The 27,060-nt window shown below is 42.4% G+C and overlaps 1 pseudogene; it reads left to right on the top strand.

Annotated features, from left to right (window-relative positions):
- The first annotated feature begins 9,118 nt into the window (after positions 1-9,118).
- Positions 9,119-9,409, top strand: LOC147451529 (uncharacterized; annotated as a pseudogene).
- The last annotated feature ends 17,651 nt before the right edge of the window (positions 9,410-27,060 follow it).

Here is a 27,060-nt window from a genome sequence, read left to right on the forward strand (position 1 = left end):
TGTGTGGTGGAAGATTCGTAAGGTCTTCGGGGAATACGTCATCATACTCCCTCAACCAGTCTGGTCAAAGTGAGGTATCTGATTGGTCCACCTTATTGAGTTTAACTACATATATTTCCTGACCCTTCCTTAGTCCCTTCAAGAGTCTGTTGGCCTTAACTAGAATAGCCCTAGGTCTCCCATTTTCCCCCTGAATTAAGGCTTCATTACCCAAGTTATCTGTAAATGTAAAGTTTCCTTGTGCACAATGGATATGGGCCTTATTTTGCTTTAACCAGTCCATCCCTAGTATCCCATCAAAGAATCCTAAGGGTAGGGTTCGAAATTGGGCAAAAGTTGGGTGTCCCCCTAAATCAAAGTCAATTTTTCCTGCAGAGTGTTGAGATACTACCTCCTTGCTGTTTGCTAACTCGACAACTAGCTTGCTTGACGGATACTTATCTAGCTTAAGCTTTCTCATGCATCTGGGTGAAAGAAATGAAAGAGTACTGCCACAATCTATAAGGAAGTTAACTTGTTCACCTCTGAGAGATCCTGGTGTATGAATGACTGCGTATTGCTCGCAACCATTGGGATTGTCAATTGCAGCATGTAGGGTTGCTCTCTCCACTGCTTCATCACCCACAGTTGGTTGTACTACTGCGGCATTCACTCTGGCGGTAGCTCCATGCCCTCGCCCTCTGTTCATTCTTCCACGTCCTCCTCTTCCATTAGCTTGGCCACGCCCACGGGTATTCAAGGGTATGGCATTGGCGTTGGTTGCATGAATGTTCCTGGGGCAATTAGATCTGTAGTGTCCATGCTTGCCGCAACCATAGCATCGAACATCGGGGAACTCCATGGTTGTGGTGGTAGCCACAATAGGGCGCTGGTTATAGGTTTGGTTGGCTGGTCTGTTGTCCCAAGCAGTGTTCCTTGCCCTCTTTGCCCAATGATTCCTCCTATTCTGATTAGCCTTTTGTACTTCGAGAGCTAGAGGTTTAGCCCTCAATAAGGCATCCTATAGTGTTAACGGCCTGAGAGCCTCCAGCCGAGTGTTCAAGGGATCGATTAGTCCTTGACAGAACCTTGCCATCTGTTGTTCCAAGGTCATCTTAGGAGCATATCTCCGAAGAGTGACAAACTTTGCATAGTATTCTTCGACAGTTGAATTCAGCTGCCGAAGTGAAAAGAATTCATTCATTCTCAAGGTCCTATAGGCAGGTGGTAAATAACGCCCCATTATCGCAGCTTTGATGTCTTCCCAAGATTGGGAAGATCCTTTAATGTCCAGGTCTCTGCAATGTTGCTTCCACCATATCTTGGCATCGCCAGTCAAGCGGAACATCGCAAGCATGGTCTGATTTACGGGTTGGGTTCCCGCAGCTTCAAAGTAATCGTCCATGGCTTCCATCCATACTTCCGCATCTCTCTCCACATTTGCCCCCTCGCCCTTAAAGATCCGAGGTTGGGCTTGTTTGAGGAGAAGCTTCTTCTCTTGCGCTGGCGAGTACAGAGCAACAGGCGGTACCTACATGGGTTATACAAAATTCTTGATACCATTACTTGAATTTCAAGATAGACACGAGACTTTAATAAAATTCAAAATTCCACTTTATCAAGAGACAGAGATTCAGAGACAAAAAGCACTTTATTGATGGAAATTTATTACAATCGAAACTCCTCAAGGTTTAGAATGACTGATGACCGCTTATTACATGGCTTTATGGATTGCGTATAACATACGCCTAGGAAATGGTATTGACATGATGCACTACTTCATTCGTGTAATAGTTCTTATACACATTCTTGAGGGGATAATAAACTAAGATATCGGGCCGGAGTTCTGCTTTCAGTAATCCAAAGGTTTTGACTCGCTTTGCTGGAATCACATTGGTGACCTTCTGCAAGAGCTAGTCGTTGATGGTTTGGTTGGAGTTGCCCGAAACAGTCTGGTCCAATCGTGTGGGCACCAAGTAGAATATCTCTATCACTCTCAACTCTTCTCCCCAACGTATCTTCTTCAAGTCGGTAGCCAGGCACCCTAGCTTCCGAGCATTGATGTAGTAAACCTCTCCTGGAAATGTCCAATCAAGTTCCCATCCTTTGTCAATGCGAGTGGAGTGTGGCGTATAAGCCTTCAACAGTATCTCCATGACATATCACCTGAACTGGTTAAACAGGGGATCTTCGAGCTTGCTCATAAATAAGCTCAAACACTTGGAACTTCCGATATTCTAGCACGGGATCTTCCTGCAACACCAATGCAAGGAATTCGGATCAACTACCTCTATACTTTCAGTTCCTTTTAAATGTTCAAACAATACGACTTTATTTTCCCAGCCTAACCTAGGCTCTGATACCAGGTGTGAGGTCCCCACCCCGTCGTATCAAACAACGGATCTGATGGTAAACCTGGTGGCCACTAGATCTATAGCGGAAGCAAAAAAAATGGTTCAGGGTTCAACTAGCGAACGATCCCTCATCACAAAGTGAGTTGAGTTCGAGCCTACTAGCAACGAGATCTAGCTCCACCTCGCAGGGGAAGCGTACTTAACTATCTAGCGATCCTAAGACCCACCTTCCAAGAGGAGAGAAACCCCGAGTGCCTTTTTCCCCATGTTTCAGAGGCACGTACTCTCGAGGATTCGCCGCTCTAGGGGAAATGAGTAATACCAATATCGAGTAAGCACTATGGGGACAGAGAGTTCCCGACCAATCGGGACCACCCATCTCGTAGGCATTGGCAACCCGAGCCAAGCCCCCACTTTCCACCCCCACACTCACACTTCCTTGTGTGACCTAATTACTACCACAGAGGTTGTTCAACATAGATATTCCTTGTTAAATTCCGAATCACATGGTTCGTTAAAACAGCCCTTCAACCAGTATTGCAAACAACACCAAGACAGAATTCTAGTAAAAATTCTACTCAAACTTATTCATAAAAGTTCCAATGTTCTGGAGGTACAACATCCCCCCTCCAGCGAGAGTTCACTCCTCCCATTGTCGCCTAGCTGCCCATACAACTAGGTATGTCCACCGCATAGAAAGCACGTCATGGACACTCCCACCGCATAGAAAGCAAGACGTGGGTTCCCACCGCATAGAAAGCAAGTCATGGGTATCCACCGCATAAAAAGCAAGTCGTGGATTCAAGAGCCCTAACGAGGAACTCTGCCCCCTGTGATCAGTAGGGGGGTCAGGACTGATTCAACATTGGAAATAAAATGAACATGTCGAGCTAAATTTTCCCTAGCAAACATTCTTTCCTCTTGCAAAAGCATACCCATCAATCATTTCTTTCCTACTTTATACTTAAATGTACTATGCATTCAATGCCGAGGTTTCTGTCGGATTTCTCCAACATGTTCGGGGATATGTTCATTCCTAACTAATCGTATGAAATGTTAATTAAACAACTTGAATAGAAATTGGGACCTACCTCTTCCATTTCTTCGTCAATAGCCCGTGAGATAGCCGGTATTTGCTCGTCCATGGGAGCCTTTCCTTTTCCGTTGACATTGCTTATTCCCGCCTCGCGGTCGTGGGCTCCACCGAAGCGAGTTCTCTTAACCGGGGCCATTTTTCTCACTACTTAAATGATAGACTTGAAAAAAAAGAGCTAAGGTCCGAGAGTAACATGACAAACCAATCGGCAGATTAGATTTATTAAAGACTCCTCCTTATGCACGAGGTTAGATTTTTCCCTTTTTGCCCTAGCAATTTTAAGGATAATTCTGTATCCACCCTATGGGAAACGACTCTAAGGTTAATTACTTGTCTTAGATGATTAAGAAATTCAGAGTTTTTCTAATTGATTCACGAAAGATATGAAGTAAGCAAGCTCATTCATTTTCCTAGAGCAATATGAAGGTGCAGAGTGACCGCAGGCATGTGTGATGGAAAAACCTGCTTCTTATTGGACTAATGACGGATTAATTTTCAGCCTTAATCGCATCTAAATGTGAGAGAAGATTAAGTATAATTTAATTACAACTCTATTGAGTAGTGAAAGATTGAATTCTGACAAATCTACACTATTACTAGCTGACAATTTATTGACTGTACCGCCTAGAGAGAGAATCTTTCCTAATCATGCATTAATCCTTGATTAAGGATGATGAATGGCTGAATAAATTAACTAAATGAATGATAATTATGTAATGAAGTATAGCTATTAAAACTTAGAGAGCAGCTATAGAGAATTATAGCTAAAAGTAGGCATAGTAGACAAGAATTATGAGTGGGTAATGATGAGATTAAGAAGAGCAGTAATTAAACCATAATTACTGTGATTAGGGGCTGAGAATCCTCTTAAATTTTTGATGCAATGAATCCTCAAGATGGGAATTTCGGCAGCACCTCCCTCCTTGCTTCTCCTTCAAAAGCTGCGTGTGAGCCGGCAGCACCTTCCCGGTGTGTAGGTGTGTGAGTATGCAATGTGTGTGTGTGAGCATATATGTCTGTGTGTGTGTGTGTGTAGGCCTTTAAATAGGCTCCTACAGGCTGAAAATCGATTTGTGTTGCTAATTGCATCTGGATGAGCACTCAGTCCTTGCATGGCAAGTCCCGTTGCCTACCCACCAAGTGTCCAGTTGGCTCAGTACACTGACTCTCACACTGAGTTGCAGGCTTGGCAGCTTCCCCAAGACTCCCACAAAGCAAAAGGGCGTCCCCTAGCTGCTAAAGCAGGTATGGAGTTGGCTGGGACCTGTTCCCACACAGCCTCGGGCCCCCGGTGCCTCTTAGACAATTTTGTGAAAAATTGGTTTTAGGCTAAAACGGGCCATACGACTTGGATTTTGATGCCGTAAATTGCTATACTAAGCTCTAACTAAGACGTACGGGTCTGAGTATCTGCCATATTTAGCAGCCCCCCGGGGTGCGAAAATGCATTTTTTTCAAATTCGGGGTACGAGTGCAGATTTTCGAGACGGTCGAGACTGGACGGGTCGGGTGACCAAAAACTTACTATTTTTAGAAACTTTTCACAAAAATTATTTTAATTCACATTTTGAGCTTTATAACATTCTAAGCATCATGGCACTGACAGAATCTGGAAAAGTGCTAAAAATAGTAACTTATTCCATTGTATTCATTTCGTGGTACAAGGGTGCTCTTGTGATCGGGTCAGAGACCTTACAAGCAAGGATTGATGAAGGCAGTCAAGATGTTTGGCATGCTCGACTAATAGTTGGAACGTTCCAGTACTGTGCTCCTTCATGGATTTTGGACATGATTATAGGTATTTCTGTCTACGTTGCAGTATTACTTTTGAATTAGTTATGCAATCAATTGTTTTTTATTGTGGTTAGTTGACATGTAACAAGCACGGCTTGATTGTCTTTTACAAGCATGGCTTGTATTGACTATTCAAATGATAAGTGGTAGTTGAGGTATCTCAACACCCAATAAGGTATGCGCCTAGTATGGTGCTCTTGGCAGTCATTGTTGGCATCGCCTCCATGCTTAACTTGCAAAGTCGACTCAAGCGCGGCTTGAGTACTTGCCACACTGGTCTATCGCACGGATCATCAGCAGTTCAATTTTTGTGCCAATGGACTCTCAAGGAGATCGGCACACCATGTGGCTTGACTTGATGAAGGGTGCACAGGGCTCGGCATGGCCGACTTCTTATCACTGCTTCCAGAAGCCAGCAAAGGATGCTAGCCACACATCACTAGCCAATTTTCATTGAAATTGCTTGACAAGGTTAATTTTTTGTTTACCATGATATCTGTACGTCGGCAATAGCATCTGTTGACTAACAAAACTACTGTACTTATAGGAAGCAAGGCTTCCATTTCTGCATTTTGCATTGACTCTTCCCACGTTTGGCATATGCTATGGGCATACAACTTGGGACGGATATGACAAAATGTTTACAGGTTATTTCATTCCGTACACAACAGATGTATATGACATAAGAAGGCGTATATGCATATGCGACAACTCTCTCTCGTAGCAGATCTGGCTATGAGCCAGTTTTGAGTGAGTTTCTCTTTCCATATTTCATGACAACTCGTTGCAACAACAACGACCATGTTAGCCATGCTTAAGCTTTTTTTGTTTTTTTCTATGTTTACTTTTTACTTGGCAATTACTGTCATGTGCAAAGCAAAGTGCTTCCGTAATTTTATATGAAGCAAGGCTTCTTACTTGTGCCTAGATACTGCCCATTGATTTGGAATCAAGGGCATTGACAAAATAGGGAATATCAGCTCACAGAATCCCTACCCGTCTAAACTGTGCATGGAACTTATGTTTTTGGTTTTCACCTTTGAGGCCATTACTCTCAGCAAGGGCTTAGAATTATGCATGCAAGGCATGCTCGCGAGGTGGATTCAATTCTACCGCTTCGCGCATTATGCTTTCGCTATCATACTAGTAACTCTGTCACAAACCACATAGGTAATGGATCGTTTAACGTGTTATTTGGTTGCTGTCAACATACAATAGCACTAAAAAGAACCTAAAATTTGGACTTGATTCACAGGCAAGGTGCCACTTCTAGGTCATTCTCATACAATCACGACCCCTGCAAGGGAGGTAGGTCAGGATGTATTTGTGTTTTTTCTGTTACCTCTCTTGATGAGAGAGTCATACCAGAAAATTGTGGAATGCTTATAGGAAAAGATGCAAGTCACACATAAGATATGTAAGAGCACACAGCTTGGGTACATACTTTAGAAACGTAAGGAAAGTTCCTCAGCCAGCATGCTCTTCTTCTCTATCTCTTTTCAATTCCTCTCAAAGAATAATGGAAACTTTTTAAGAAGCTTTTGATACATGTTTTGCTTGCAAGTCAGCATGAGCAAGGGTGCTAAAAATCTGGGCTAGAAATTGGGCAAGACGCCCTCTACATTAGTCTTCATCATTTTGTCGATTGAACACTAATTGCCATAAGGGCTATGAGCCACACACGATGGCTAAGAGTCATTGTCAGATCTCGGGTATGACCCAAACTATTGGCATTCCTTGGGTGATTGTTCTTCAGATTGAACAGATCTTCCCAGTGGATTATACATCACATCGACATTAATGGACAAGCAAGAGCCTTGTCATTACGGAGGGTTAGGGTGTCATTTTGCACGACATGTTTTCAGTGCGACACTCGAGTTGAGTTTTATACCCATAAACTCAACTCAGTTGATCTCTACCACGGATTTTAGATGCAACAAACCGTTGAGACAGCATGTATGTCCATAAGCGCTAGGATTTACACTTGTATGGATCTCTTTCTCTCTCTATAGCACTACGACTGTCTATGGACGCATTGTTTTGGGGTAAGACCCCACGGGTGCTTACTAAATCACCCCATAGGCATTGAGGATCACAGTTTGATCTATTCCCGTTATACTTTCAAGGAAAGAATTCCACAATCTACCACGCGGTAGCAGAGAAATTCAACTTTTCAAGTTGATTCTCATCATTTTGTACACGGTTAACTATGTTGGTTACCGTTACCTGCTAGTTGAGCAGTTTTTACAAAGGGTCTTACCAAGGGGTTTGCCTAGGTAGATTCTACCCAACGGGTTTGGATTGCAAAGACAACACCCAGGGTTTCTAGTGCAATGTTGCTTGGGTTTTTCACAGGCGGGAGACGTACTCCTGTGCATTTGAATATGGGTAGCTGAACTTTTAGTTCAATCCCCAGGGCCATGCCAAGGGCATGTTGAAACAAGTAATTTGGGCCGTAGTGTCCAATCTACATGATGTTGTTATGAATCCACTTGTAGGATTCGATTTGGCACATGTTGTCACATGGGATACAACATGGTCTAGGGACTCAAGGAGTTATTGACTATGTGGCCAATATTGCCTATTACAACCAATTGCTGCTCAATAGCTTGAAAGCAGATAGGCTATAACTGCTTCTCAGAAAGCTTTTTACCAGTTATTAATAGATGCCTAACAGATATCTCTAACCAGCTAGTGGGTGATAGCCATTTGCTAGGTTTAGAGAACTAGTAGCAGGCAAAAGCTACTCGATGCTTGTTAATCAGCTCCCTAATAGCTGTTGATTGTGTGTGGTAAATCTTTTCTCGTTCACTATGTAGCAAGTATTTCTAGTTGTTAACAACCAAAAGCTGTCCAATAATTTGTTGAAAAGTTTGACTTTGTTTCCAAAAGGTTGACTTCATTTTTTAATTGTTGCTTGGCATCTTTTTGTAAGAGCAGTTGATTGTGTTCCAACCACATGTATGTTCACACCAACAAAGACATCTGGTGGAGATACAATGCAGTCAGCAAGATTCACAGTTGGCTCTGATTGTTGGGGAGAATCCCCACCAAAGTCTTTCTTGCAGCCCCTTCAAGAATTCACAGCTACCAGTAATCAGAAAAAGTAGTACTTGTGACGTTGCTGCGGGCTACTCCACAAGTCCAAAAGATGGTCTTCAAAGCAAAGGTGAGGTCCAAGATTTTCTTGCTAAGTTTCAAGTTGTGTACCTCTCCAGCCATGCTATGGCTACATGTTGTTGGCAAAGTATCACAAAGTTTTAGGTGGTGTATGACAGCTGTTAGCCAGTTAATATTACGTTATTAGCCAGCTTCTAGATAGCTATTAAGTCGCTTTGAAGGTACTTCTAGTTTAATCACATCTTCCATTGTAGCTCCAGGGATCTCTGAGACACCTGATGATGTTCCAGAGGCAACAATTGGAGACATAGAGGACAAGGTAAAACATGGAAATTTTGCAAGAGGTGGAAAGCATGGGCAAAGTATGTCTAGGAGGTTGACAAGAAGGTATGTAATTGCACACGGAGCTGACGATGAAGATACAAATAGCGATACATTGATGCAGAAAGGTATGCCTTAGTAAATTTAGTGTCAACCCACTTACACGTGGTTGAGTTTTTTTGTCTTTTGAGCACTTACGGATTGCATAGAAACATGTAGAATCTCTTGTCAATAAAGATTGTGGAGACACTCTGGAGAACATGTTGGTAGAAGCTAAAAGAAAGAGGCAAGGGTCAGCAAAGCCACCATCCAAGAGGATAAAGAAAACTCTGTTCAACAAACTCCTCCAAATGTTAGGAGTGGTGGTGAAATCCCTTGCCTAGATGTTGAAATAGAAAGGCATGCAAAGGATGATGGCGAAGACCCTACTCTACCTCAGGTAGCTGACCTAACAATGGTTGGTGCTGAAGGCCCTGCTCTTGATACAGTTGCTGATGCAAGCCTAAATGGTGAAGTCCCTGTTCATCGTGTAAACATTGATGGTACCGTGCCTGCTCCTGATACAGTTGCTGATGCAAGCCTAAACAGTGAAGTCCCTGCTCATCGTGTGAGCATTGATGGTAGTGTTGATGGCAGTGTGCCTACTCCACAACAAGTTCATTAAGCAATCCCTTTGGATGATCACCCTAATACCACCAGCCAAGATCATGGTGCTGGTCTATTGTCCCCTGATGCATCTTTGTAAACTTTTATGTTTCAAGGACATAATATGAATGCTATTCCAAGATGTTTTTGCAAATATTTTGTTGTTTTTCCTCGCAATTAGTCAACTTATGTAGACAATCTTGTGTATGCATTAATTCATAAGGAATTAATCTTTTCTCGTTCACTATGTAGCAAGTATTTCTAGTTGTTAACAACCAAAAGCTGTCCAATAATTTTCTGAAAAGTTTGACTTTGTTTCCAAAAGGTTGACGTCCTTTTTTAATTGCTGCTTGGCATCTTTTTGTAACAGCGTCTGACACATGTATGTTCACACCAGCAAAGACATCTGGTGGAGATACAATGCAGTCATGAAGACATCTGGTGGAGATACAATGCAGTCAACAAGATTCACAGTTGGATCTCATTGTTGGGGAGAATCACCAGCAAAGTCTTCTTGCGATTTCACAACTACCAGTAATGTTAAAAAGTAGTACTTGTGACGTTGCTGCGGGCTACTCCACAAGTCCAAAAGATGTTCTTCAAAGCAAAGGTGAGATCCGAGAGTTTCTTGCTAAGTTTCAAGTTGTGTACCTCTCCAGCCATGCTATGGCTACATGTTGTTGGCAAAGTATCACAAAGTTTTAGGTGGTGTATGACAGATATTAGCCAATTAATATTATGGTATTAGCCAGCTTCTAGATAGATATTAAGTAGCTTCGAAGGTACTTCTAGTTTAATCACATCTTCCATTGCAACTCGAGGGATCTCAGAGACACTTGATGATGTTCTAGAGGCAACAATGGAGACATAGAGGACAAGGTAAAATAGGGAAAGCTTGCAAGAGGTGGCAAGCATGGGCAAAGTATGTCTAGGAGGTTGACAAGAAGGTCTGTAATTGCACACGAAGCTAACGATTAAGATACAAACATCGATACATTGATGCAGAAAGGTATGCCTTAGTAAATTTAGTGTCAACCCACTTACATGTGGTTGAGTTTTTTTGTCTTTTTGGAGCACTTACTGATGGCATAGCAACATGCAAAATCTCTTGTCAATAAAGATTGTGGAGACACTCTGGAGAACATGTTGGAAGAAGCTAAAAGAAAGAGGCAAGGTTCAGCAAAGCCACCATCCAAGAGGATGAACAAAACTCTGTTCAGCAAAACTCCTCCAGATGTTAGGAGTGGCGGTGAAATCCCTTGCCCAGTTGTTGAAATAGAAAGGCATGCAAAGGATGCTGGCAAAGACCCTACTCTGCCTCAGGTAGCTGACCTAACAATGGTGGGTGCTGAAGGCCCTGCTCTGCCTCAGGTAGCTAACCTAACAATGGTTGGTGCTGAAGGCCTTGCTCCTGATACAGGTGTTGATGCAAGCTGTTGGATGGGAGCGACTCACACACCCATGAAGTGCATGCAAACACTACCTAGATCAACATAATGTCAATCGAGGACACAGATGACACGATAGGCACACAGAGGAAATCTGTTTAGCTTGTCAAGCTGAGACCATCCTACACATACAACACTCTGAAAGGCCAACTAAACCACAATCAAGAACCTCACTGCTCTCAACTACACCACCTAGCCACATACACACATATGGAAGGTAACTCACCTAATCATGCCAGATTCATATGAAACTTAAGGAACACCATCCCCTCACTAGGATACACCTGTCCCTATGCTTCTACACTGAAAACCCTCACTCTAAACCCATCTGCGGAAAACGCGTAAGGATGACAGAGCAAAATTTTGAAGTGCCCGAAACTGAAATTTATGAGTACCTATGCGTAGCTTATGTCACCACGATTCTATCGACTACTAGCACGTAGAAAACAGACATCATTTGATACACTTACGACCACAAATAGCTCATAGATGCGTCGGCGTGTGCGCTTCGTCTCGCGTGGAATGCTTGGCGTTGTCGCGTAGCTCTCCTCGAGCCTATAGCAATGGTGCAGTCGGATCTCCAATGTGTTGAGCGAGCCGGGCGTAGCGAGAGGATAAAGCTCACGCTCACTCTCTTTCTCTCTCACCCACAGTAGACGGCAGCGCTAAAATTTTGATTATGATCAAAGTCCTCTTTACAAAATGACCTAGGTAACTTATATACTAAGGCTACCTTAGGTTTAACCAAAAATGGGGCTGAAAGGGTCAAATGGCTTTGTATTTACAATCTGGAAGTGCCATTGCACCCCGGCTTCTGAAACTAGAATAAATACTCATTACAAATGACGTTTATAGCCATAATCCGTAGCATTTCATAACTCGCAAAAGATACGACTTTGGTACGAAACTTGAGTTATGTTGTGTTGTTGACCCAGCGGTCAACATTCCCCCCTTCCGCGTTCATGTCATCCCCGACATGACCTGATTGTCGATGGCGATGTGGTCTTTGCTGTTGTAAAGAAAGTATAGACTATAGCCTTTGCAGTAGCTTGTGTTGTTCGTCCAATCTGATGTACATAGTCTTCACATGATTCAGGAGAATCATAATTGATGATGAACTTTATGTCTTTCACATCCACACTCCGACCTGCAGCATCTCTTTCTGTCATTATAGGTCTACTGCCAGATCTAAATTCAAAAGGAAACCCAATGTCGTTTAACTTGACTCGTATCATCATGGATAGAGAAAGCTCCATCCATCACTTGCTCCAGCAAATGTGTCAATTCGGAGTATTTGTGATTCGCAAAAACAACTTCTACAATCTGTAGAATTGAGTGATTGGCTTTCTGATCTTGTGAGCCAATGACAACTTTGTAAGCCTTAACTTCTTTAGGCCAAGTTGCACTCCAATGCAAAGTCTGTCTATCAGGCCGGATCCAGGACTTAATTATTCTAATTTGAGGTTCAAAACCCTGCCGAGCATTCGATGCGCATTATCAAGGACAAGATTTTGAGATCCTCTGATTACCCTTATGTCTGCTCTTTGTCATTGAGGACTTCTTTGTTCTTGAGTTATGTATTGTTGTTGACCCAGCAGTCAACACTTTGCTGTCGTTTTGGCTTCATTTGTTGCACGGCTTGTAACTTTGTTGAACCACAACAAGAACTATGATCCATTAGAGCGGAAATCTATCATGGTAACCATTCATCTTTTGAGATCCTCTGATTCCTTTTATGTCTGCTCTTCTTCATTGGGGACTTCTTTGTTCCTGTGCAATCATGTTGTTACTGTTGTCTGCAGCTTTGTCATTGTAGGCCATTCTTCGACTCGCCATTGAGGAGAAGTATGCTATGATCTGAAATTGGTACTCCAATTCATTTGTCAATTGATTTGAGTAGCATTTCCTTATTGTTGATGTAGAAGGAATATGTACAAGAGGATGGTGATAGGTGTCTTTAGATTAGGGTCTAAAACCTGGATGACCAAAGGGAAAAAACCCGGTGGGAAAAAAACCATATGAAGCAATCAGAAGTGATGGGTCTAGCACTGAAGTAAAGAAGATATCCCCATCCTCATCAACGCATGTTGCATTAATCTCCTCAATCTATACATTAGAGCCTTTAGAACTTTGGCCCTCTTCCTTGTCTTTGCCTTTTTCAACTTTCCACTTGGGACAATCTCTCTTCATATGTCCTTTTTATGACACTAATAGCACCAAATGTCCTTTTTGCCAAGACCATGCGATTTGTTGTGAGACTTGGATATCTCAACAGATTTTCCTTTAGCATTAGATATGCCTCTAACAACTAAAGCAGTGCTACCTTTTGTTGGCTGTGAATTCTTTCTATTCACTTCTTCAGTTAACAAGCTTCCCTCTACATTGGCACTTGTGAGACCAGCAACAAGTGTAGAATTACTGAGAGCTATACAAAAAGTTTCCCAGCTCACGCACATAGCGACGACCATAACAGAAAAAAAATTTCTTGGGCAGAGGATAGGCAGCTTGGCATGTGCCTAGTGAAAACATGGACACAGCCATAGCCAGACTGCCTGTTCTCTTCCCAAGAAAGCGTGCAGGAACAAAATCAACCGTGCTCCCGCATAAATTTCGGCAGAGTTCCCTTCGTTTTTACATAAACTTTAAAAAAAAAAACCATATCATGTATACGCCTCCTACATGCTATCCATGTAGGATCTCACATGAGATTTAAGGACAATGAAAGAAATGAAATGAACTTTGTGCAAAACCATAATCGTACCAACTTAAAACCATAACCATAATGAACTTATTTGTGCAAAACCATAACCAAATTAAAACCATAACCAAATCAGAACCATAACCGGCCATAACCACTTTGATCAAAACCATAATGCAGATAACCATAACCATAAACAAAATTAACAATAACCATAAGCATAACCAGAAAGTTAAACATAACCATAAACAAAACAAGAACCATAGCCATGTCTATACAATGACAATGACAATAACCATAACCATAAGGAAAAAAATAACTGTCTGAACAATAACCATAACCATATATGTCTATACAAAAAGAGACATAGAAGCGTGTCTGTGTCTCACAAAGTATATATATGAAATCCATTGATGACTAGGCGTCACAACCTGCACATAGGACAAGTCACAAAATTAGTATTTATATTACTTCACATATACTTATTTAATTAAATCAACTCACACATATTAACGTCTCACCTCAAGCGATCAGCGAGACTCTAAGGCCTCCCAGTCTACAGGCTCTCCTAAAGCATCAAGATCATTCAATACTTCATAGATACCTCTGCAATATCCATCTGTCTCCTCCTGGAGTGTCGGGGCTCGATGCATCGCAAGATTTTGAGTTTATACAAAAATCAAAGTAATAAGAATACATGATTCATCACGTTTTAAAAAACCCATAGTTAGGATTGGATTAGAAACTCACAAACTCATAGCGAAAGGTGTCGAAGCCTTTGCTGCCAAGATGAGATGTCTCCCTGGTCATCTGTCGTATTTGCGCGGCCTGATGCTGCTGTCTGAACCGCATGTCCGCTGTCCGCTCATCCTCCCTGATCTCCTGCCACGTCTTGTGTGGGATGCACGAAGGCTTCGGCGAGCCGGTCTTGAAAGCCTGTCGAGCTGCATCTCGTCAATGTTTCACGGTGTCCCGTGCAACACCATTGATCCACCTCCTCGGAACAGCCTTTGAACTTGGAGCAGGCTGGTACTCTCTCATGATGGTATCCACTATATAACTGACTTTGTCCTCATCTTGCTCAAGCCAAGGCATCAGAATGCTGGTCAAAAACTGCAGCTCGGCGAGCTGGCGACCGCTGTCTCATCTCAGTCCCCACTCTATCCATGTCAACAGAACCATCTGCCCGTACAATATAGAGCTTGGAGGCACTAGGATCGTGTGCCGCCCAAGGTGTCCGAGGTGTTCCAAGAGGTGTGTCGAGAGGTGTGCCTGGGTAGGAGGGGGGTTGTGAGCGAGGAGGGGTCGAAGCATCTGTGGACTGAGAAGCCTCTGCCATATGCCATCTGACTGGGTGTCATCCGTGTGACAAAGCCCATGAATGCATCTACACTCATAGAAGTGGGATCTGGAAACTGGTCTGCCATACTAAAGTCCTACACAAAGAAAGTAAAATAAAGCGTCAAAACACCTTTGTTTAAATTAACTTTAAGCTTAATTTTAAATCAACGTCTTCACACAAACACTTACAGGCCTAGGCCTCGACGAGTGAGGCATCATCGATAAGATCTTGCACCATATCATCGTCTATCTCTAATTGCAAACATAACTCTGCCCCAACTCGTTCTGGCAGATTGTCTTCATCCATTGCATCTTCATCTACAAGTGTTAATTCTGCCTCGTCTGTGTCATCCCTCGTATATCTGTCACATTCCTCTACCATACCTTCATCCATCTCATCTAATGTCACAGTAGTATGGACGTCGGCTGATTGACTTTCCTCCATGAGATCTTGCCCTTCAAATACTTGTTTATTTCTTGGAGCAACCTGAACCACAAACCACCATTGTCTCTCTCGAGGGTCCGGTACAAAGACCACTTGCTCGCAATGTTCGGGGAGAGCAAATGTGTCGCTCGCATCTGTCCAAATATTTGTAGAATCTATTTTCACAAGTTTGTTTCCATCTCTGCGTACCGTTGCATTGTGACCAAAAGTAGTCACCTTGAACCACTTCACATCCAACAAAAACATCTCAAAATGCCCGAAGCTTACTTTCAGAATATCTGACACCAGACCACAGTAATCTAGGTTGCTAGTGCTTCATGACGAGCTTCTCAAGCCAAATGGATTGACTCCATCCATTGCCATGCCCAAACGCAAATTGAGTGGTTCACTCTTAAAATGTGGCCAGGTATCTTCAATGTGCCTCTAGGCATTTAAATCAATGGGCACCCTAAATGTTGCGTCAGCGGATCTATTCGTAGAATTCCACCGCATCAACTTTGCAATGGAACCACAACAAAACATGCTTTTTATCCTAGGAATAATAGGGAAATGCCGCAACACTTTAGCTGGCACTGTCTCGCCAACTGCATCTTGTTTGTAGCGCATTGCTCTGCACTTAGAACACAACAGACAATCTGCGAATTCATTGCAAAAAAGAATGCAAAAATTTGGACATGCATGAATCTTGTTGTAGTCCAAGCCAACTAAGGTCAATAGTTGCTTTGCGTCTGGCCTGGAGGGGGGCATTTCATCGCCAATCGGGAGAAGTTGCTCCCGCAACAACCTGTTTAAGCCACATTAAATTAAAAATCTCTCCAAGCACATCACCGTTGCAATCGGAAAATCTCTTTTGTAAATTACGTACCTAAAAAAAGCAGTGACGCTTGAATCTGACCACCCGTACACTGACTGAAGATTCAAAAACGCCAGACAAGTACGAAGCACATATATTTTGGCACCTTCATAGATTGGTTGACATGCGAATTTCATCAACATGTCTTCAAGAGATAGGCGCACGGCTTCTAGTGCTGCTTCGTTAGCGTTATCCTCGCTTGTCTGGAAGAAGGCATCCAACATCTCCTCTAGGCTATCGTCTTCTGTCTGTAAGCCCTTTTATGCTTCCATCCTTGGCTCTATATTGGTCGGACCTTCACGCATAATACTTTTTCTCTCTCTCTCTTAGATGTAGGTGCTATGTCGCGAAAATCAATGCCCGTTCCGTAGGAGTTGTATCGTAGATTCTGTACGGTTTCTCTAGCAAACTCTCCGTACTTGTGCACATGCTCATTACGTATCCTACGCTTGCACAAAATTTGATACTTGCAAAGCATGCACGAGCATGCAATCTTTTCCTCCATGTTAGTTGATGACGTTTCCATCTACAATGAATATGAATGTTGTTTTAATATATATACTCCTCACAATGTAAACTACCTCGCATTCTCTAGTCTTGCCCAATCTCTGTACACCTCGGTCCAGAGGTGTACGGAGATCAGGACCACCGGGTCAAAATCTCATCTTTATTGGTCAAATCCTATATGGGTAGACACATACGTGCACTCCCAGGTGTACATGGCAATGCATGTAGCGGGCAAAACCCCTTTGCCTCTTTTAGTTCCATAGTTTCTTCTAGAGGGAGAGAGAGAGAGAGATAGAGAGAGTTTCTGTCCTTTTCACACAATTGGTCAGCCAACCTAACTCTTTCTCTCTCTCTTTCTCTATCTACTATCTATCTCTCTCTCTCTCTCTCTCTGTAGCTATCTCTAGTTAATCTCTCTCTCTCTCTCTCTCTCTCTCTCTCTCTCTCTCTCTCTCTCTCTCTATATATATATATATATATATATATATATATATATATATATATATATATATATATATATATATATATATATATATATATATATATATATATATATATATCACTCTCTATCTCTTTATTTCTCTCTCTTTGTCTACGTACCCTATCTCCCGTTCTTTCTCTCTCGATCTCGCTCTCGCTATCTCCATTCTCTCTCTCTCTCTCTCTCTCTCTCTCTCTCTCTCTCTCTCTCTCTCTCTCTCTCTCTCGATCTCGCTCTCGCTATCTCTCTTTCTCTCTCTATTTTCCTATTTTCCTATCTCTCTCTCGGTCTCGCTCTCCACTTCTCTCTCTCTCTCTCTCTCTCTCTCTCTCTCTATATATATATATATATATATATATATATATATATATATATAAATATATATATCACTCTCTTTCTCTCTCTCTCTATTCCCTATCTTTTTCTCTCTTCCTATTTCCATATCTCTCTCTCTCTCTCTCTCTCTCTCTCTCTCTCTCTCTCTCTCTCTCTCTCTCTACTTTCCTATCTCTCTACTGATCGAACGAGCGACTGAGCTAGGGAGATCCAGACGCCCACGATTGCGGAGGCCAGACTACACAACATCGACAGAGGCTATAGCAGAGGATCCAGGTCACTTTGGCTCGACATGCACAACGCCCGGTCAGACTACTGACCATGGAGGAGATTGATGAGGTCCGCCAGCAACGACAGATGCTGGATCTCCTATGATCTACCTATCCTAGCTAGCTGTTTTAGCTGCTTAGTCCACACCCAGCAGTTTAGGATTCCATAATATTTTATTTTGTCATTTTGTCATCTTGTTATTCTGACTTTGTATCAGATCCACCACATTGTAACTTTCTGGTTTCATAGGTCACTTTGGCCTTTTGAAGACGTTAATATAACATTTCATTTTATTTCTTTCTTTAATTTTAATTTCCTACGCATACATTAATTCTCTCTCTCTCTCTAGTTTTAATTTCCTACGCATACATTTTTCTCTCTATCTCTCTCTTTAATTTCCTACACTCACACACACTCTCTCTCTCTCTCTCTCTCTCTCTCTCTCTCTCTCTCTCCCTCCCTCCTACACACACACCTCTCTCTCTCTCTCTCTCTCTCTCTCTCTCTCTCTCTCTCTCTCTCTCTTTCCTACACAAACACACACACACACACACACACACACCGCTCTTTCTCTCTCTCTTTCCTACACACACACACACACCTCTCTCTCTCTCTCTATCTCTTTCCTACACACACACACGATGTGTAAAGAGAGAGAGAGAGAGAGAGAGAGAGAGAGAGAGAGAGAGGGTTTGGGGGGGGGGGGGGGGGGGGGGGAAGAGTGCCATAATACCTGCGCAGCAGGTTTCGGCCAAGATCTGAGCGCTCGCGTTGAAGGTGAAAATGGCCCCTGCACGCAGGTTCCCCTTTTTTGTCCCCAAATTTTTAGCGTCGAAAAGTGCGTCGATATACGCGTCGAAATAGCCGTCGATATACGCGTGGAAAATCTTGCCTTTCCACGCGTATTTCTACGCGCATATCGATGGCTATTTTGACGCATATATCGACGGGGTAAAAGAACGTCGATATCCGTGGGGAAAGGTACGGGCATCGATATATAGGGCGTCGATAACTTTGGGTTATGTTGTAGTGTTTCATTCCAAAGCAAAATAGAATCTTAGTGACTAATACATGTATTTTTGATTTAATTATTTAATTTTCCTAATCACTACTCTTTATATATAAGTATATACATCTATATGACTCTTTATATATAAGTATATACATCTTTATGGCTCTTCTTTAACTAATTAATTCCTAAATTACATAGAAGTCCGTGCTTTTTTTTTTTGTTTTTTGGTTTCTGCCACGCCATTATTTTTTATTTTCTACGCTCTAAATCATTATGGATCCAGTTTGCCCATTGACGACCGCCTCGGAGGAAGAATATGGCCCGTTTTCCCCCCGTTTATTTCATAGCTTGCAACTCGACTGCCAAAACGAGATCCGGAAGCCACCGAATTCTTCCCTACCTCATCCTCTAAATAGCTATGGTACCCCTTTCGTCTGAGGGACCCATCGGACATGCCTAAAATCAAGATCTCCTGACCGATACATTCCCCAAAAAAGGGAAAAAACAAGTGATAAAATCACAAGGCGTGCCATAGGGAGGTGTTCTAGTAAAATTTTGAAAAATGCTAGCAAGTTAAAAGAGAAATGTACTAAGTGTATTTTACCTTTTAATCGATGTAGTAATATAGTGTAAACTCTGTGCAACGGGGGCATTCAGAACTAAATCACAAGGCTGTCCGTAGTTCATGACTATTAGTAAGCTCCATGCACCAAGGCAAATATCTAGGATCTCGAACTTTAAGTCATATTGTATAGTATCTATTGATGATAAAAGGTTTGGATCTATGTTCGCTTTGTGACCAAGTTTGAGATGCTATGAAAACATGCGAGTTGATGCTATGAAAACAAATTTAATTGAGATACTCTGCTTGAATAAACTTTCTACTTAGCCTTCAATGAGAATAAAAGATCTTGTGCCCAACGACAACACATGCCCATAAAAGCTAATCATGTAGCCTTTTGTATGCCATAAGGTGTTTTCAAGGCCCTACTTGGAGATGTAGATAACGATGTTCTCCTAAAAGCATTATAAGTCATAAAGTTGGAGATTGTAAACAATGATATTCACAACTCATGTAGTATAGCTAGCCATTCAAAAGCAACTGGTGGCAACAATCAAAACTGCTTTATGTATTTAAACAAACTGTTATGTCCATGCCACTTGCTTAATTTGTTCTCCTTTAATTCAAGGTGATAGCTTCCACCTTGGTCTTCTATATGTGTTTGAACATCTCAAAACATGCACCCACAATCATACTCTAAAGCAATATAAACAATTGATGGCTCTCAGACTTATCATTTTCATAATCACAAACTGATTATTTCCAACATCATGTAGGTTGGGGCTACCTTTTGAGTTGTAGAGTAAGCTCAACTCTTGGCTTCGCTATTGCAAGAACTCCGAAGTCCCACAAGCTACAGACTCTTCAAGATTGTTCAGAACAATTTTTTCTCATAATCACTACAAGGGGAAGAAGACCCTAGAAGCTTGGAAGCTTAACTCTTGCCCAAAAAATTGATGATTTGAACCAAGACAAGGAACCCTCCAATAGCCCTCATTTGGGCTCATGGTGCTCTCTTGAAAAGCAAGTACAACACTCACTTTAAGCTTTCTTTGGGCCCATTTTCCACACCATTAGATTAGATACACCCCACATGAAGACATGAGATTCACAATTTACAAATGAAAATCATGGAAATTGTATAAATCAAATGCAATGAAAGTTGAGTATACAAATGCCATATAGCAACATCTTAGAGCTCTTGTCTAAGGAAATTGTCCCAACATATTTTAATTCTACCAGATATGGACAATGGATAAATCAATCCTACATTCAAGGACAAAAACATTCATGTCAGTGTATATCCAATCCTTGAGACAATTGAAGTAAATTATAATCTATGACTAATTATAGGTTAAGAGTTTGGAAAGTGATAATGCAGTAAGGCCGCACCGCAATAGCAAAGCTATGACAACATTGCATTCACCAAGTATCTAAATGGGCTCTCTTAGTATACTATCTGAAGACAACTAGGATGAAGAATTCTTGGAAGATGAGAATGTCGATAAGAGCATTGCAAACATGCTTAAAAAACTATTCTAGCTAGTTTCAACTCAGCCTCATTCTCACCTGCCCTAATCCACTACCCGCATTGATGTCAATAAATTTTTTGAAATGTCATCTCTTCAACCTCTAGCACTTCAACTTCCACCGAGATCACTCACTCACAAGAGAAGGTTCATTATGGCTACTTCTTAGCAAGACTGTAGTAGAGAGAGAGAGAGAGAGAGAGAGAGAGAGAGAGAGAGAGAGAGAGAGAGAGAGAGAGAGAGAGAGAGAGAGAGAGAGAGAGAGAGAGAGAGAGAGAGAGAGAGCACGCTAGAGTGAAGAAAGAGCTAAATAGGCAAGAAGAAGATCAAAATCTCAAATGTACAACAATGTAGAGTTGGAGAACAATGCCAAAGACCCCATGTTAAGAAGCAACTCAACGAAAGACAGATGATGGGAAACTGAGAGGAAGGATTCCATGCACTAGGTTACCAAGTGTAAATTGAGAAGTATGAGGAAGGGAGGAAAACATAGGTCAACAAAACACGGGCATTCGGGTCAAGCGCACGCAACACCCCTCAACTGGCTTTGTTGTGGACTAATGAGTCTCAGCTCCCTTTGCAACTATAGGTTAGTGTAGTCCTTACCATTCCTTTTGAAACATGAGCCAGAACATCGGAGGCATCCTTAGCACTCTCTGGCCCTTTGGGCTTGAATGGTGAAGTGGCCTTGCAAAAAAGGGGCTCGGACATGTCACCTCTTCCAATCTGAAAAATTGTAGCCATTTTTAGTTCATCTTGCCGATTTTAATCAGCAAACATTGAATGAAAGCGTAAGAAAGACCTCACATACCAAGAGATATGATGTAGAACTCTGGTATAGCCACCCAGCTCTAAAGAATGGCCAACATTTGCAAGCACGTGGCAAGCGATGACCAGGGTGTTATAATGTTCAAGAACAATCCGGTGTATTATATTGGCAAAAAGTCGATTCTCAATCATGAGATGCAGATTTGGGAGCCTTAACATCTCTCTTTTTCAATGAGGACGAGGGCATGAGCAATGTTGTGGGGGTGGACATGGAGTTTGGAATAGAAAGGGCAGCATCATGCCGAGTTGTTAGGAGGCCTCTGGTTGCATATTAGAAGAGCAAGGAAGAAAGAGCATCATCAGGCAATGCACGAGTAACCAAATACCTCCCTCTCGAAATAGAATACCATACACGTCACATCACAAGCTTTTGAAAATGAACCTGTAATGAATGACCTGATCCTGATGGTATTTCTGCAGAAATGCAACACATCGTGCACCAACACACTATGCTACAATTCTTTTAGCATTGAAAAAAAAACATTTCGACTGTAGGCACATCTACTATGCGCTCTCACCACCGTACTAAGGACAAAAATCCACAAAAAGAACCAACCTGCCATTTTGCTATACCGAAATCCGTCTTAAGTTCTCGTTTGCAAAATTCGATGCTGCCATTATCTTGAGCACCTGAGCACAGATTCTTTTCATGTAGCCACGCTCTTAATGAAGACTCTAACCTGCAAGTGGCAAGAGGAAGGTGACCGAGACTGCTTAGCATGCAAGATCCTAAAGCAACACAGATATTGGAAAAACTAGACGATCACAAACAAACACATGCAGACAGAAAGGTATGCACACATACACATGCCCAGAAAACAAAAAAGAGCGTACCTATCTGCAGAATCTTGAACCTGCTTTGCGACAGAGAAGAAGGGGTCCTTTTCCCAACATTGGAGATTCATGGACAAGATCTGGAGAGAAGGCGGGCTTGTGAGGGGCAAAAAAGAACGTGCGCTATATCACAGGAGCAATGGTGGACGGGGGTGCAGATGGGGAATCTCTGCAGAAATGTCGTAGCCCGCCCTCAAATTATGTCGTTGTCAAGAGTTTTTTGGAGCAAGGGATTGTGCATATGTACATAAACATGCATGGTGCATCAAATAAAGAATTGCCCTTTTTCCAAAGCCAGGTGGTTATGTGGGGCCCACATGTGTACAGGTAGGACAGCATGTACATAGTTCATTGATTTTCACTATCACCAGTACCAGTGTGTTTTTTCTACAATAATGAGGAGTTGGTAGCACATAAAACTTCTCGAGGAAGCTATCCACGGGCCGACGACATGAGGTAAGCAGATGCGTCAGATGGCATCTAGAGGCGTCAGGAGGTCGAATGGGGTCAATACTTGCACGTGGAGAAGTACGGGCACAACATGGATGTTTTCTTGTGATAATTATGCACAAAGGTCATCATGAGGACCATATTTTGGGGCCACTTTACATGGTGGCGGGATGCATTATTGAAAAAAGTCGAGTGCCAGGTGTGCATATGGATGCAGCAGGGTGACAACTATGCACTGCGAGGTCAGTTTTCGGCATGTTCGGGGTCCGTTTGAGGTCATCTAAAATGCCAAGTGTGCCCAACTTATAAAGCTAAGTGTGGGAACTGAAAAAATAGAGAGAAGGCCAGAAAAAGTGTGGAGAGAAGAGGAGGAACAGCCGCAACTGTGTTTTTGCTATTTTTGGAGCCTGTTTTGGCCGTAAACTGCTCATCCGAGGCCGGATTTGAGCACTTTGACATTGTAGAATGGGGTTTTGGGCCGTTTAGGACGCGATGGCGCTGTCAATTTTGCCAAATTCCTCACTATTTTTTTTCTGTTTTGGCTGTGTAAGTTTCTCCTATGAACGAAGCTTCTCCTCCAAGTTGTGATTGTATCTGGCATATTTTACCCATATTGTGTGATCTATTTGCTCCATTGGTGTTGGCCCAAGCTAAATTGTATCTAAACATCAGAAATTCTACTCTTTTGAGTTGATTTTTTTGGGTGTGTGTGTGTGTCTCTCTGTGTGTGGAGTGGGTAAAAGGGTAGGCTCTCTCCTCTCACTCCATCGGTGTGTTCCCTGTCTCGGCCAGGTGGGTTGTGTAAGCCGAGTGGTGCCCCATAGTGTGTGTGTGTGTGTGTGTGTGTGTGTGTATTATTCCAAGATTGTGTGTCGGGTCATTATAGAGGCATTGTGTGTGTTTCCATCCCGTCCACATTCCTTTGGCGCCCCCACGGAGGATCTTCTTCAAGTACCTTCTGCTTCGAGCTTCAAGCTTCGAGATTCGGGATTACAGGTTGCAGATTACAGGTTACAGCATACAGGGATAGGTACAAGTATAGGTGATTCACACAGGTACAGGTAGCTGGAGTAGAGTGATACACTGACAGTGGGTGTCACTTGCAGTTGCCGTGGGTATGCATCATTTGGCGCCTGTTTGAGCGCATTGTCTATTGGTATTGTACGTTACTTGTGGAAACTGCCATCGTACGCCTTTGTGGAGCCATACTTGGTTCTATTTGGCAGTCCTAGCCATTTCTAAGACTTGGTCTAGAAGATAGTCATTTTTGAGACTTGACTATACCCGATTTGCATTAGCCTTCGTGTGAGGGTCGATAGCGTGAGGTTTTATTGAGCTGGGGGATTCTCAAATGTGGAGATCCTTTTGGTGATACAGGTAGCTGGAGCACCCTTTTTGTGACCTCACCATAGGCTATGTACTAGTGATTCCTAATTGATGCTGGAGTTCTATTGTTGGCAGTTTATGCATATATATACGGTCTATATTTTGGGTTCCTACAACTCTACTTCTGGGGGAACTCTACCAAAATTTTTCCAAGTTATGATGGCTGGTTTTTTGGTATTTTAAGCCATTTATGGTGTTATGCTGCAGAAATTTTGGAAAAATCAGAGGATAAGATAGGTGTGCTTTCTTGGGAGCTGCATGGTTGACTTTAATGGATGATCAAAATGGCCCTCAATTCACTCCTTTTCATTTAATTCAGAGAATCCAGATAAATGTTCATGTGTCCAGGAAGATTTGTTTCCAGCAGTGCATAGTCTTTATGTTCGGGCCAAGAAGATTAAGAGAGATCCTGGAATGTCCTTTGCCTCTTGTAATTCCGATGATTAACTATGAAAACTCATTTGATGTGCATGTGTTTGTCCTCATCTAAAGTTGAGATCCATTGAAGTTTCTGGGAATTGAATCAGTCAAAATTTTTGGGTTCTTGCACGTGTGTTCGAAGGGGTTCTCAAACCATCGTAACTTGGGTAGCCATGGCTTTCTCTTATCCGGAGTTTCATGGAAGAAGTGATGAAGATGTGGAAGATTTTTTGGAAAAGATGGAGGTTGCCTATATTAGCAACCAGATTCATGACCCTGCGCAAATGTTACGTCTTCTCCAGATTTGTTTGAAGAGTGATGCACGAGTTTGGTCCAAAGCATTTGAAGAAGAGTTGCGTGGGGCTGATCCACTCGTAAGGTTGAGTTGGGACAATCTATGGCATGGGTTGCAAGTGGAGTTTGTGAAGATAGAAGATCCTGACAAAGTGTGGCAAGAAGTACAAGGTTTGGTGCAGAAGGAAGGTGAGCCAGTAGATGCGTACATACATAAGTTCTCATTGGCATGGGAGTGAATGTGCAAGGCCTTAGCACCACAGGTACCCCCGCCTGACATGATGAATAAGGACAGGTTCTTGGCTGGTCTTTGGGAGAATATACGTTGGAGAGTGGAGCTAAATAAGCCTAGGACATATGAAGATGCACTAGAGGTAGCAAGGAACAAAGAGTGGAAGCTGAGGAAAATGAGCCAGTTAGGGGTGGAATCTTTGCCCATGAGTTTTGAATTTCAGCCTATGGATTCTTCGCAATGTCGCATGCCAGGGGTTCATCATGAACCAGTGGTTTCTGTTACTCCTCAAGTTATGCCAGCAGTGGTCACTATAGTAGTGCAAGATGATGGCCTAAGGCAAGACATGAGGCAAGTGGTAGATTTAATGAAGAATCTTAGTTTAAACATGTTAGGCCAAGTGGGAAATAATCGAGGTCGAGGGAGGTTTGCAAATCAGCCATGAGGTGAAGAAAGACCTAGGAATGGTGTTGGACAAAGCAATGGTAGGTTCTGGAGGCAGACGCCCACGTGTTATAATTGTGGAGAGTTGGGTCACATCAGCCCGCAATGTGATAAGCCACCAAGGATGGGGGGAGACATGTATCCATTGCCAAGACAGGTGCTAACTAGGTCAAATGATTATGGCATTGAAATTAAGGGAGAGGAAGGAACCAGTGGATTAACCCAGGAGGAAAAGGGAAAGACAAAAGTGCTAAGTGTAGTCACCTTGGAGAAGGCATCAAAGCTAGAGAATACATTAGTGATGCCTATTGGGAAGAGGACCATAGAGGATAAGGAAGGAAGAAGTGCCCTAGGTCCTCGTAAGAAGAAGGGAAAGAGCCATGAAGGAGAGGATGTCAAGGCCAAGAGGAAAAGAAGGTCGCAAGTTTCATGTTTTAGATTTTCCACTAGGGGATGGGCAATTGAGCTATGACTTAAAGGAGGATCTGACAAGCAGGAAGGCAGATGTTACTTTTGGACAGCTTATAGAGATAGTGCCTAAGCTAAAGCGCTAGTGGAAGAGGATGGTTAACCCAATGGAGAAAGAGCCAGAGAGAGGTTCTGTAAAGGTGTTGGCAATGGATGAGCTACGAGACATTTGTCCAATAGTAGATGTGTGGCATAAAAGAAATAATCCGGGACAAGGCTATGTTGATGGAGGAGCCCAAATATGTGTCATAACACACTCATGTGTTGAGAACTGCGTTGCATTTATACTCCCGTATAACAAAAATTATACGTATAAAACGTCAATATACGTCGTATTTCCGAATAATTACCGAATAGCCGTATAAAACATTTTTCGATCGATATATTTTTCGATCGAAAAATATATCGATCGAAAAAAAGTATATATATACAATCGTCGCCGTATTCGATCGAAAAGCATTGTGGACTTTCTTGGAGTTTGGAGAGATTGGAGCTTCTGAGAGTTTGCCAGATGGAGACAGCGTCTTCGATTTACAGCAATTTTCAGGTATATTTTTTAAATTTTCAATAAATATTAACTTTTTTTTTGTGTTGTGCCACACTTGTGTGGTGCAGTAGTTTCGGCTCTCACCACAAAGTTGGCTTGCAGGTCGTAGGCCACTTCGTGGTGTGTAGCCATATGGCTCACTCCAGAGGTGTATAGAATATAGTTTCCTTTCCCGTGGTGTGTAGTTATATAACTCACTCCAGGGAAGGCTTAGGGTAAATTTAGATTCTCACTCGTATGGTATAGTAGTATATCTCTCACCATAGAGATGAGTTAGGATTAGAGGTCGACTCGTGGAGTGTAGTAGGCATGATGCTACACCTCTCACTTCAGAGTGGCCTATAAAATTTACAATCTTAAAGTAAA

Source organism: Adiantum capillus-veneris, chromosome 9 (assembly GCF_014529385.1).
Source record: "Adiantum capillus-veneris isolate H3 chromosome 9, ASM1452938v2, whole genome shotgun sequence".
Classification (NCBI taxonomy): domain Eukaryota; kingdom Viridiplantae; phylum Streptophyta; class Polypodiopsida; order Polypodiales; family Pteridaceae; genus Adiantum; species Adiantum capillus-veneris.